This window comes from Lactuca virosa, chromosome 3, assembly GCF_052849685.1.
Source record: "Lactuca virosa cultivar CGN04683 chromosome 3, Lactuca_virosa_CGN04683_v6, whole genome shotgun sequence".
Lineage (NCBI taxonomy): Eukaryota > Viridiplantae > Streptophyta > Magnoliopsida > Asterales > Asteraceae > Lactuca > Lactuca virosa.
The window spans coordinates 335601464-335616413 of NC_136428.1; the positions used below are offsets into that span (position 1 = coordinate 335601464).

The 14950-nt window shown below is 30.6% G+C and overlaps 1 long non-coding RNA gene across 3 annotated transcripts; it reads left to right on the plus strand.

The window, feature by feature from the left end:
* The first annotated feature begins 8357 nt into the window (after window positions 1-8357).
* Window positions 8358-12615, plus strand: LOC145167447 (uncharacterized). 3 transcript variants are annotated; one of them, XR_013741135.1, is made up of 5 exons: window positions 8358-9091; window positions 9176-9448; window positions 9733-9767; window positions 9908-10060; window positions 12413-12615. It is a non-coding gene; the product is annotated as an uncharacterized LOC145167447 (long non-coding RNA). The 3 variants fall into 3 exon arrangements; XR_013741134.1 differs by lacking the exon at window positions 12413-12615 and having other exon boundaries at window positions 9908-11882; XR_013741136.1 differs by lacking the exons at window positions 9733-9767; window positions 12413-12615 and having other exon boundaries at window positions 9908-11882.
* Window positions 12616-14950: the final 2335 nt, after the last annotated feature.

Here is a 14950-nt window from a genome sequence, read left to right on the forward strand (position 1 = left end):
GAAGACCACTTTTGATATTTTTCTCAGGTTATTTATACTGTAAATGATGTTACAAAAATTTTTGGTAATTTATTTTAACTGTTTAATATTATTTCTTCAATTAAAGATGATTTAAAGGAATAAAACAAGGAAAAATAGAAATGCCCACTGAAAAATATCTTTTATATTTTTCCCAGCCTATTTATGTATAATAACAGTTAAATAAAAAGTTTGGGTAATTTTGGAAACTGTTTTCTATTTATTTCAATTTTTATTGGAATAAATGCTCAAAAATCATAAAATATAATTAAACAGCTTGGAAATCCATTTTTATAATTTTCCCAGCTTAGTATTGTGTAATAACAGTTAAATAAAAAGTTTGAGAATTTTTATCCTTTGAATGCTACTTCCGTGAATTTATGTTGTAATAAGGACTTAAAAATTTGGAAAATTTATATTCCAATGTTGTAATTAATCGCACGATTTGTAGAATTTCATTATTTCAGAAAAAGTGTAACCAATTAATATAAAATCAAATACTAAAACATAAATTGGCATTTCACTATATGTAAAATTTAGTATATTAGCATTAGATTTCGACATGGAAACTCACTAGTGTGTGTTTGATGTCGTAGGATCCCGGTAGTAAGACGTTGGTGCATTCTGAAGTACCACTTGTACCTACTCGAAACGTTGTGAGTATTCACGCACTCCCCTATTTTCAGTTTTTATGTTTTGGGGGTGGAAAAGCATGTCCCGAAAAACTATTATTTGAATGTTGTATTTAAATTGATTTGTATCAAACATGATTGCTATTTTATTGCTATGTCTCTCTATGTATGTCTATGCAACACGGAACATGAGAACTTATCGTACTAAGGCCCTTCCCTTATCTCTAACCATTAACTCTTTGAGCCAATGGTCATTATGGATAGCGCTATTAGGAATTGACAACTCCTCACTCGCCCTATTGCTGGAGTGCATGATACCATATTCATCTATGGAATGATAAGCATAGATCTTGATAGGGCTTCAGTCATAGGTTTGGTTGAGACTCATTGTTTGCTCATACACATACAAACTCGTTACACATTATAGCAATAAACTTGTTATCTATTATGGCAATAAACTCGTTTATCAATTTTAGCAATCAACTTTGTTTCTCATTATAGCAATGAACTTTGTTCTCATTAAAGCAATGTACTTGTATTTATGAAAAGTCTTATACCAAATCTTGATTTTATAAACCTGTGAACTCACCAACTATTTTCATAGTTGACGCTCGTTTTACATGCTTTTTCAGGAAATAATTAGTAAGTGGATATAGAGATTCATCATCATAGAGCATGCTGCATCGTGTGGAAGTTATTTTATGAAGTTATATTTTGAACAATGTCGTTTTGGAAAACTTGTACTTTGTTTTGTTTAAACTATGGGTTGTAAACTTTTAAATATTGCTATGGTGATGTATCTTTATCTTTTGCAATGAAACCTTTGTCGCTGTCATACCTTGCGTTTCCGCTTTAGCGGGGTGTGACAGAAAGCCTCCCTCTTCTCCCTGAATCAGTAATGGAAACCTCTTCCAACATTGGTAGATACTTAACCAAGTACAACAACATCATATGCCACAGAACCGCCTCCTTCAAACACAGACTTGAAATCTGACGTTTTAAGTCCAACAAATCATTTATAAACCCGAAGTCTTCTTCCTCCTCCCCTTTTCCATAAAGATAGACTCCATCTAACTGAACTTGGTGACAGAAATATAAGCGATTCGACTCTTCTACCAAACTTAACCTTCCACTTGAACAAATAACGATTATCAGTAGACGGAAGTTCGATACATACGTACTTCAATCCTCTAAACTTGATAAAAAAAACTGATGGCAGATACAAAGGACTCACCAGTGAAGGCGATGGCATCGACATGAAGTACAATTGAGGAGAAACGTCTGGAAACGAGATAACAAAAACAGAGGCTTTTCAAATCCATTATTTTGTTGATAATTTCACGGACGATTTCGTCTGGTAAACGACTGAATGGAGAAGAAGCATCTGCGTCTTCTTTGCGGGATTTCAACATTTTCTTCATCGTTCAGGACACCGATCAGGGTCGTCGGGATACCGTAACCCTAACTGTCCTCCGGTTTTTACAATAAATAGTTGTATATTATGTTTGTTATACCGTGAATTTATTAATTTTTATAGTAATAATCATAAATCTGTATAGAAGTTCTAATTTTTTTATAAAGAAAATGGTAGTCAAAGATTTTTGCATATCAGCTCCAAAAATCTGAGATTTTGGGAGATTGTTATACGAGAAAATCATGGATTTTTTACAATTTTGAACATGTATAACTTTTTCATACCAAAAATATGTTTAAGTTTAGATTTTTTTTCTATAATGGCTATCTATTTATTAGGGGTTTGTGCAGTGCAGTTTGGTGCGGATTAGAGCCAAAACCGCAAACCGCATCGCACATGCGGTTTGAGTTATTTAGAAACCGCAAACCGCACCGCGAACGTTCAAAACCGCATTATGCGGTGCGGTTTGATGTGGACGGTTTATGCGTTTTACATGCGGTTTTACGGTTTGAGTAATTATTTACTTTAAATTTAATGACAATACTATCATTGTCGTCACTAACAGCTCACTAAGCGGTCATTAAGAAATTTGGTGGTAATAAAATTGTGGTCATTAACAACTTATGAATATACATAAGTTAAGAAAACATAGTGACCATAAAATAATGGTCACTGAATGTTAGTTGAAAATTAATTTGAGACAAAAAATATGGTCACTTCATTAAATTTTGCATTAAATTTTGGATTAATTAATATTACATTTCAAAAACTTAAGATAATGTCACTAATTTAAGACCTATCAAATTATTTTCGAATATATATATATATATATATATATATATATATATATATATATATATATATATTGATTTTATCAATGCGGTGCGGTTTAAACCGCAATTTTGTAATCGTAAACTGCACCGCATAATGCGGTTTAACAAAAATACAAACCGCACCGCGAGTGTTTTAGACCGCGTTATAAGGTGCGGTTTGTTGCGGTGCGGGCGGTTTGTGCGGTTTATTGCACATCCCTACTATTTATATATTATGTTATAAACTTGGTTTTTGGGAAGTTTTTTTTAACTCCAAAATAGTTATTTGGTGATACATATAAAAGATACTAAACATTTATAAATTTTGCATTCGAAGTTTTGAACTCCATTAAACATTGTCTTTTGTGTCACACTTAGAAATTTGGATATCAAAAATTCTACTTTGTAAGCTCTAAAATATGATGGTTGGTGGATTTTTGGAAAATTTCTAACGATCAACAATTTTTGTATGGATATCGTGAAGTTGTACTTCTACTATGTATTATTGTAAAATTTTAAAAGTACATAAAAGTGTTTCGGAACATTTTCCCTCTGCCTAACAAGGCATAAGGTCGACGCAGAAAACAATATATATATATATATATATATATATATATATATATATATATATATATATATACCTTAATAAGCATTTAGCCATAAATGCTGAATTTTAAGAGGTATAATACTTAATGCATCAAGTACAACAATTTTAAGCATTACCAAATCATAAATCTTAGTTTGTTCACATTAGATAAAAATCAAGATAAAAATAACGATTTATCCCTATTATTAAGTTTATTTGACCGGGCTCATTCCTTATCTCGATATTTCCCTATGTCTCGCAGTTTCTGTTTACAAATCCTATATATATATATATATATATATATATATATATATATATATCGCCACCATCATGACCAACATTTCCAGTGTTGAATCCATCTTTCAGTGTTCAACCACTATTGCACCATATCCCTCCTATTTGATTTATGATTCTTGTATCAACATTAGAAAACCCTTCTTCTCCACCATTTGCCTCACTAACCGGCCGCCTCCTCCGCCAGTGTCTCCTGAAATCCCTACCTCGAACGGGTGCTTCCTTCTCCTTTCAACCCCACCACCATTGCACCACCAGTGATCTATCCATCATCTAAAAACCCTAGAGGCCACCATCTCTAACACCACTCAACCCTCTCTGAAATACCTAGAGATGACATTTACTGTCGTCTCCTCTAACTAGCTCCCACCTTCTTCTCTCTAAACTCCCTAACCCTAAATCGGATTTGGCAGTTTTAGGGCTCGATTTGAAGCTCAACCTCCTTTATTGTCTGCATCTCTGCCATCCCGACGAAGAACATATCAAAAGTGACCCATGATTTTTTTTACTCCCCCCTTGTGCCCTAATACCATTCGACACCCACACATCAAACATGCTCTCTGGTTCAAACTTCCAGCCACTTCAGCGTGTTCCTCCACCACTCCATGGAATTTCTCTGTCAGAGCCACCAATTCATCGCCTTCCTTCGCCAGCAGCGCCGCCGGTAAGCTTCTCTTATTTTTTTTGGTTTATTTTTTGGTGTTTCTTTCTCATTTGGTCATATTTTAAATTGGAATTCCAGGTAAGTCCAATATTTGAACTTTAATGTATTGTGACTGAATCTTATTTATTCTATTTGCATCTTTTTTTCATTCAGTTTTGCTTCAAGTTAACAAGATTGTGTTTATATTCCTTTAACTATAAGTCTGTATGTCATTTGGATTGGCTGTGATATGTGTCTTAATAAAAAAAGGAAAGTAATCTATTTATGACCATCCTAACATTTTAGATGGATATGGTATTCACATTGTCAATTCAACATCAAGTTCTTTCCTAAAAAACAAGGATAGTTTTTTCCTCATCGTCTGTGTGTATTTATGTATATTTGTGTGTGTTTGTGTGTATCTGTGGGTAGTTGAATATTTATGTGGGTAGCTGAATATCAAGCACAAATTTTTTTGCTAGATTGTTTCTAGATTTAAACCTCTTCTTAAATATTTCTTGAAAATAAGATTATCGAGATAAATATGAAAACATTCATATATCACAGTTAAGTTGAAAGAGGTGAATGTCACAAAGGAGAAAGTTCAAGCTAATAAGAAAGAACCAACATGCTGCTATTTCACATTTACAGGTAAATTAAAAAAGAAAAATTCACATGTAAGCTTTAGAGATGAATGTCACCTATTAATCTATTTTTTTGCTATCATTTCAACATGTTCTTGTTTTCTGGTTACCAACAGTCAGCATGTTTTGTGTTTTTGTTTAAAGGTTCATTTTTTGTGTATACCAAATGACTACTAACATATGTAAAACTCAATAGTGTTTTTCACTTAATCCCTGTTTCAAAACTCAATAGTGTGTTCAAATATTTAGTCAAATATTGGTTAAATTCTTTATTTGCTAACTTGTGCTATTCTTTTTAGGAAAACAGTGTTAGTCAATTTCCTTTCTCTATTAGATAATAGATACAAATAATGATACTCTAATCTCCTATACTATTTTCTATAATCTCATATACTATTTTCCTAATTCATCAATGTTTTTAAATTTTGCAGGTGTGTTGATGGTCGTTTTGAGTGAATATAGTCATAACGGTCAGCTCAAATCACGTTAGTTATTTCTCTATTAACATAGGTATGCTCTCTTATTACTAACCTATCACTAACTTAAGAAGAATCTCCTATATAAACTAAATGAATGAAAGTATGGTCTTATTTATTTCTTTAACCCATTTGTTTAGGGCTAATTGCAAGAAATGCAATAAACTTTTATTTATCTGTGTTTTATAACATTTTCTTTTTATTTTCTTTCTATTACAACATATGTACTTTCAATTTCATTATTATTAAACCACTTTACTTTGAAAACAAACCCAATACTTTCATGCTTTTTCTTATTAGAACATTATACTTTTAAAAGTCTATCCAATTATATTTGTGATAATTGCTTTGTAATCGGTTCACATTGCTATAATTGGGTAGATTATTCAAAGTGAAACACTCTAATTTGAAAAAGTGAAAGTAGGATGCTATAACTCGAATCAATGAAAATAATTTCCTATTACTTACACTTGACACTTATTATTTGATTGGTGTTTATACTGCAGGAGTACCCACTCCCACTTGAGTTGTATTTTGACAAAAATGAGCTAAAGATGCACCCCAAGTATAGTAGTGACAACAAAGACCAACAGAGGCTATTCAATCCCCATTATTTTGTCGTCATTTGGGCTTATGCATGATTTTGCTAGAAAAAAGGACAAGTAAATTACAAAAACAATCCTTTTGGTATGTACCTTTTTGATTTAATCTTTATGTTTCGATGCAACAAATAATTGTTTTAGACAAAATCATAACTTTTATCATAAACACCCCATGGGCCAATTTTGTACTTTATTAAAAAAATATTAAAATTTGGAGTTTTAGATGATGTTTTTATGTTATGAATTAGCTAGCATACCTATATGTGAGATTAGTGCAATGTTTCCATAAATGTGACGCAAATATTAACAATTCTATTTGGTTGTCTAAAGTTTATTACATTCTTACAATTTAATTATAGTTTAAAATACATTGTTAATTCAATATACATGTTATGGTGTATATGCTATGAATGTTGAATTATTTCAAGGATTTTGGCCTGATTTTGCTATTGATATATTCCCTTTTTGTGTGTGGAATTTAGATTATCTTTTACAAATCCAATTTTGCTTTTGATATATTCCCTTTTTGTGTGTGAAATTTATATTATCTTTTACAAATCCAGTCCTTTATGTTATCTTCATTTGTTAAAAGGAATAACAAAAATATTTAAGTTTCGATCTCATCTTGGTGGATATGATTGTTATATCAAATTATTGATGGATGATTTATATGGAAGTTTTGGTGCCGGTTCTTTTGGCTTAGTAAACGAAAATGACAAGGTTTCTTATTCTGTAACTAATTCACTTATAAGGTCTTTTAAAGCTATAATTGTTTTATGATTTTATTTAGTTCAAACAACAACATATATAAAATTGTTATTATACGAATGAGATGAACTTCATGGTGATTTTGAAAACAAATAAGGTTAAAATTCTTGAATATAATGATCCAAGACCATCACCTTAGATTGTCATTTTAAGAAATTTAATATTTATTTATCAGTTAAATGAAAAACTATCTTCTATTTTTGGTAAAATTTTTAAAATGTATTATTCACATGTTTGGGAACCATAAGAAATTATGATTAATTTGATGGAAATCACCCTATCTCTTTTACTTTTACGAAGTCTTAAGTCGAATGAAATTGTGGATCAATTTATTAATCATTAATCTAAAACAACTTATTTTTATTTTTAATTTAAAACAACATACTTTTATATTTAACCAAAGAAAAATCGTATTTTTATTTGTAGCTCAAAACAAAATATTTTAAATTTTAACCAAATTTGCAACACATATTTCTTTAAAAATCCATTTTAGCAATGATTTTTTTTATCTCGAAATAACACGCCGACAGAAAACTAATTGTCGTTGTCAACAAATCACCAAAAAAGCCTATTTGTCGTTATCGCGTTGTCGCATCGCGCGGGTAACACTTATATTTTGTGCCGCCTTGATAATGAATCATATTAATAACTGTTTAGATGTATTAAACTATTTGCGTAAAAGAACTAACCGTCTCTACAAACTAATTTCTGAAAAAAAAAAATCAATCCTGGCGCTTGGCGCGGGTAAACGGCTAGTATATATATATATAAAGGTAAATGTTCAAATGAGAAACCTTAAAGATGATTAAGAACATTGAGAACCTATTTAAAATAAACCAGAAAGGTTACCCCCGCTACGCGGGGGCCAGAAGCTTTCAATGTTGTTTCCGAATTGATAAATATGACAGACATAGAAAGTGCAAGGATGAAAAGTCTGGGCTTTGCCCCGGACAAAAAATGTAAAAGTTTTGACTGCAAGGACCAGAAATGTGAAAATGGCTATAGAATTAAAGGGGTAGGAATTAGCAACTTTTTAGAAAAATGGATCAAAGTTGTCAAACCGTTAAAGTTTTGTGGCCAAACTTTAAATATTAAAAGGTTCCAAAAAAGTGTAAAAATATTGATTGCAAGGACCAAAAGTGTCAAAATGGGTAAAGAATAATGAGCAAAGTTGCCAAAAAAACATCCAAATTTAGTATTTCTAACTTCCAATAATAATACAAGGACCGATTCTGCCAAAAAAAGGGGAAGTTGAATGGGACACAAACAAAAGACATGAATAAATTAATTAAAGAAGTAAATGAACCGGATATGTAAATCAAGGGGAATATGCCACCTTTACTATTTCTTTCTTCCACAACTTTAATATATATATAATAATGAAACTTTAATATATATATATAATAATGAAACGGTGGCATTATTGTAAATAAAATGAAATTACTAGCCAGTTTCCATAAGTCATTCCCTAATCTACGTCTTTCCTTCTTCTCCAGCATTCCAGCAAAATCCCCAAACCTCCCTTCCCCTTTCCTGCCTCTACCACCGATCAAAATCTTCCACCAATGTCCTTCTCCGCCAATCGCAACCTCCATTGTCGTCGCTCCTCTTTTCTCACCGTCGTCTCCTTCCTTTAACAGCTCAGATTTACATCGAAGTTTAGAGTGAGGTTTATTATAGCTATCTAGAATAACTATCAGATCTAAATCGAAGGTATTCAAAGAGCTTATACTGCTCTTGGCGACTACGGTGGTGGAGACTCCGCTTTGGCTTCTCTTTGGGATGCTCTTCCGTCAGTCTTCCTCGACGGAGGCCAGATTTCTCTTCCTCCTGTTTCCTTTTTAACCTAATCCAACATCATACTTTTCCTTTCCATTTTCTGCTTGAGAAGACGATAGTTTTGAAGTTCAATTTTGGCAGAATCGGTTTGCTTAGAAGTAACGGAATTCATTTCATATTGTAGAGGAAGTATAAATTTGGCTAGTGTTTTCATTTGCTTTGATTGAGATGTAAAAATTTGTCGCATTTGAAGATAATGCCCCTACTATTTCTCTTTTTGATGTTTATTTTTGCTTTTGTGGAGATTTAAACATTTCATCTTGTTGTGTTTTGCTCACTTGTTCTGGAATTATTAATAGAGTTACGGAAAGTCTTCGGTGTTACAAGCATTGTTGGGGGAGATTTTTCTTCTTAATGGATTAGGTTAACCAATTGTTTGATTTTACTTTATTTGTGTTCTTCATTTTTACTCATATACTAAATCAGAGCCATTCATGACTATTTCAGGGAGTGTGACAAGAAGACTCTTGGTGTTGTAGTTGCAAAAAAACGATGATGGATTGAGTATGCTGAATTTGGACATATGCCACATTAATCAATTCATAAAACCCTATATCTCTCTTCTGTTTTATCTCTTCCGGTAGATCAAAGTGATTCTTCTTCTTGTCATATGAAGCTTTTTTGATTTGGATGCATTTTGTGTCACAAAGGCGGAATATGAAGATTTTGGATCTTCTCGTGATTGTATGCAATTCCTTCTTTAGTTCATATTACTAAAAGGTAATTTTGACTTCCATTTTTTTATCGTTTAATGTTTTTGTTATTTAACATTCTTATTTGGATATTATTTTGGTATGAAAAAAATGAAGACGTGATATGCGATGAAATGTAAGATTAGAAGTTGGATCTAATCGAATACAAACTATATAAATAATTAATAATTGAGAAGAATGAAAATTATACGAGCTTAAATCCTATAAGTATTTGTTACATTTGTGTTTTAATTTTATTATATTTTAAAACTAAAAAAACACCCCTATCTTCTTTTTCATCTTTGCCGGCAGCTTGAAATTAAGGCGTGACTCTTGTTCTTAGTTAGGTAAGATTTTGGCTTGTTTTTTTTCTTTTTTATTTGATCTGTTGATTTTTTTTGAAGTGTATGAGATTGAATTCCAATATCTATTTTCAATTTGTCATTTTGATGGCTTGATTTTAGATTTTTTTTTTGTGAATTTTCAGTCTAGTTAGAACCAAAGTTGGTGTGTTTCATGGAGGTTGGCGGTGGTTCCACCACCGCATCAGATATGGTTTTCAGTGTTGGTGTTTACAAAAGGAAGTTCTGAAAGAAAAGATGCACACAAGGTGTTTGATGAAATGCCTTAATGGAATTTGGTAAGTTATTAAGTTGTGAAAGCATACTTTTTGTGTATTAAACCATGGGAAAATGACATAAAAGCCCTTAAGTTTTCACAAAAATGTCGGTTTTATCCTTGGACGTGTTTTATGTCCAGTAAAGCCCGAAGTTTTGTTTAATTTGTTCATTTTTACCCTTGTAGCCGGTTTTCAGGTAACCTACCGGTTACCTAATGCCAGTAAAGCCCTTGAATTTTAAAAAATGTTCAGATTTACCCTTAAGTTTTTCAAAAATGTTCGGATTTATCCTTATATTGATTGTTGTTGTTATTATTATTATTATTATTATTATTAATACATTTTTAATTATATAAAAATATTTTATACATACATTTTTAAATGTATAAAAATATTTTATACACACATTTTTAAATGTATAAAAATATTTTATACACACATTTTTAAATGTATAAAAATATTTTTACTAATATAAATATATTTTTAAAAATATATGTACTTGTATTTAGTATTTATATACATTTGAAAACCCTAAATCTTCATCTATAATTGTTGAATCGAACAGAAAAAGCTTGATAAAGTAAAAATACCGTCAATGACTGATTTTGCAAAAACAAATGCTTCAGATCAATATAAAAAATGATGCATTTCGTGATCTTTTTTTGTGAACTTACAACAAACATAAATGAAGTTTACACTCGTATTTGACATTTCGTTATCAATTTTTGAGATAAAAATAGTTAATGAATGATTTTAAGTTGATAATACTTAATTTTTACAGTGATCAAGTGTTTTTGTCGAGGGTTTTTTTAATTATATTATGTATTTTCCATTTACAAGTGTTATTTGTTGATCATTTATTGTTATCTACTCACTATTTAACCTAATATAGTTGAATAATAGAGGTTTTTTCAAATTTTATACTAAATCTTATCTGTAATCGAGTGTTTTTATTGAGGTTTTCTAATTACGAGGGTTTTATAATTGTTACATTATGTTTTTAATTAACGAATATTTATTTTGCTTATCTATTTAGTATGATGTTTGATAATAAATACATATTTATACTTGGTAATATGTACAAATACATATAATTATATCTTTTATATAATATAAACCATATAAATATGTATTTTTATATTTTTATGTATATAATATATTTTTATATGAAATAAATATATATTTATACTTATAACTACTAAATACAAATAAATACATTTTTAAAAATGTGTATAAAATATTTTTATACATTTAAAAATGTATTAATAATAATAATAATAATAATAATAATTATAATAATATGTATAAAAATGTATTAAAAACGTATGAAATTTTTTATTCATTTAAAAATGTATGTAAAAAATATTTTTATACAATTAAAAATGTAATAATAATAATAATAATAATAATAATAATAATCAAAATAACAATCAAGGTAAGGGTAAATCCTAACATTTTTGAAAAACTTAAGGGTAAATCCGAACATTTTTGAAAATTCAAGGGCTTTACTGGCATTAGGTAACCTAGGTAACCGGCAGGTTACCTGGAAACCGGCTACAAGGGTAAAAATGAACAAATTAAACAAAACTTCAGGCTTTACTGGACATAAAACACGTCCAAGGGTAAAACCAACATTTTTGTGAAAACTTAAGGGATTTTATGTCATTTTCCCTTAAACCATGAACTTATTATATAAAGTTGTGAATTTTGTGTATTAAGTTGTGATATTCGTGTTTAACTGTGAATTAAATGCATTAAGCTATGATTTTTCTGTTTAAATTGTGAATTGACTATATATTAAACTGTGAATTTTGTATGTTAAAATGTAAAGTGATTGCATTAAGTTGTCATTTTTGTGCATTAACCTATGAATTGACAGTATTAAAAGTTTTAAGTTGATAATATAGTTATGAATGCATACATTTTGTGTATTAGAATGTGAATTTTCTATATTAAGTTATTTTTGTGTTTTGAACTGTGAATTGACTGCATTAAGATTTGAATTTTCTGTTTAAACAGTGAATTATTAAGCTGTGAATCTTTTTATTAAACTGTGAATTGACTGTATTAAGCTTTGAGTTGACTAGTATTAAACTGTGATTTTTTTTATATAAATTTTTGTTTGCTTTTGAAATATGAGCTTTAAGAAAATATTATACACAAATATGATTTTATCTAATTTTGAATAAAGAATGTAAAATTTAAACTGTGAATATTTATGTAAATAAACTTTGAAAAAAATGTAAGACTGTATTAGTTTTTATAAATATATTGCATTAAACTCTAAATAAGTGAATTAATTACTTTATTAAATTGTGAGTATAGTATTTAAGCTGTTAATCTATGAATTTATATGCATATATGATTTGGAAGGAATGATGGTTACGATGGTGACACAAGTGGTTGGTAGTGGCGTGTGGTAGTTGTTGGTGATGGTGGTGGTAGAGTTTGAGTTTGACTTTAGACTGTATTAAGTTGGATATTTTATATATATTTTGTGTTAAAATTTGAATCAATGTATGAATGAAAACGTTAAATTGTGTATTAGCGAATTAATATGTTTATTAAATTGTTAATATTGTATTTTAAACTGTGAATATATCTTACACGCGATATATTTTTTTAAAGATATCTACAATTTAGAAAAAAAGAGAAAAAGGAATATGTCAAAGCGTAAATCTATTTTTTATTAAAATTTTGTATATTTGGTTGCAAAAATAAAATGGTATCTATTAAAAAATATTACTAAAGAAATAAGAACTACAATGTTTTTCTATTAAGCTGTGAGACCAACCAAAAAATACCATTGAATTTCGTGTTAGTCCAACGGTGGTGTGACGGCGGACCGGCGGTGGTCCGACGGTTTGTCCAACAACAAGTGGCAACTAGTTATAATTAGGGAATGAAAAAGTTTGTTTAATATAATATTAATTCTTTTCACGAAAACATTTAAAAAAATTGGTTCAATAGATAACCATTTTTAATTAATGAACCAATCTAAAGAGTCAAAATTTAAAGCGATCAACGGCAAAATGAGGGGTTATAGACTTTTTACAATAGACGCACATACACCGGATTATAACAAAAATCACTTCCTTTTTTTCGTCTAAAAATTTTCTTAGGCCATGTTTTTTATCGAAAAAAACCTGAATATACCGTTGTTCACGATTTTTCGTGCTCTTTCCATAGAGATCCATGATAATATATAAAAAACGAACTTTTTCTTTTTCGAAAAAAATTCACTTCATTTTCTTTGTTGAAAAGTTAAGGTCTATTTTTTTATAGAAAAAAAAATTAATAAATATATCAAAAGACAAAATTGCAAAAATGGTCCCTATGGTATGCAAATTTTTGGGGTTTTAGTCCAAACCCCGAGTTTTTTGGATTCATGGTCCTTTTGGAGTGGTTTGTATGTGGAATTGGTCCCCAGACTTAACTTCCGTTAACATGTTGCTGTTAACCCCCTCATGTGCCTCTCACATGAGGGTATATTTGTCGTTTCACTTCTAAGGGGCCATTTTTGCACTGAAAAAATATATTCCTTTAAAAAAAATTTAATACGTATTTATTTATTTTAATAATTAAAAAATAAAAAAACTCTCTCTCTCTCTCTCTCTCTCTCTCTCTTTCTCTCTCTCCTATGATATCCACCAAATCCAATAGCATCCACCAAAGTAGAACCCTAATGTTCTTCTGGTACACAAGACCGAACTACCATCAATCAATTCATACCACACATGTCATTCAAGAACACCCACATACAAATAAATTTATGGGGTTGAATACCTACAAACAAATTGATTTCCAGAAATGAGAACACACACATTCTCCAAAAACAAAAACACATGCACAAATCGATTTCGAAAATGAAAAAACACAAACAAAACAAAAACTCAATATCTGATTCCATTTGTGGGGATTCATACACACAAACACGCATAATTTCAGTTTAGATTCAAATTTAGGGTTCCAATTCTTGAGTTACCATCTAAAAACCCCTTGGCGAACAAATCTGGGAAGGAGGCGATGATCTTCACAGTGTGCCACTGCAAGATGCAAGCTGTAAATCAAAAAATTAAATAGATTTTGAGGTAGCTGCATATTAGACTAAAACTGAAAGTCGTATATTTATTTCCCTCTCTCTCTCTCTCTCATCTGTTTGAACCACCATCAAATGCCACATTCACAGTCGGAAGCCATTAGGTAGCTGGAAATTAGAGTTGTGACAGGACACCCAACGACCAATCGACCATCAGATTTCTCACCACATCAATTTCATACACTATCAATCCCTAGATAGGTACCAGCAACCAACGGAACATCATACTGTTTCCTTCCATTGTCGTCGTCGCCACAACCTTTCACTTTCAACGCCACAGTCACCTTGCTGTTTTCGATGTGAACTCCGACGAACAAACACCCTTTCCTTCCACCGCCATTGTCGTCGCAGTCGTTTCCTTCCAAACCCATTTTCGCTTTGTTGTGTCTGATGTGAACCCCGACTAACAAAATCCTTTTAGCTTCTTAGGTGTTGCGCCGCTTTCAGATGAAACCACCATCTTCCAGATTTAGATCAAGATCTTCAGCGACCACTGGACCATAGTGCTTCTCACCGACGGACGGGAGGTACAAAGTGATAGGAGTAAATTTGGGGGTGGGGTAAATTGGAGTTGGGGTTTCTAAAATTAAAGATGGATTTAGCAATAGAGGAAGGTGATGATACGGGAAAGATGATGGTGATTATGTTGTGTGCCCATTTTCCCATTCGCCAGAACATGAAATCATTTTTCAAATATGAAATCGAGTTTGGATCTAAAATGGAGAGAGAGAGAGAGAGAGAGAGTGATCTTTTATTTTTTTAATTATTAAAATAAATAAATAGGTATTAATATATTTTTTTAAAAAGGGATA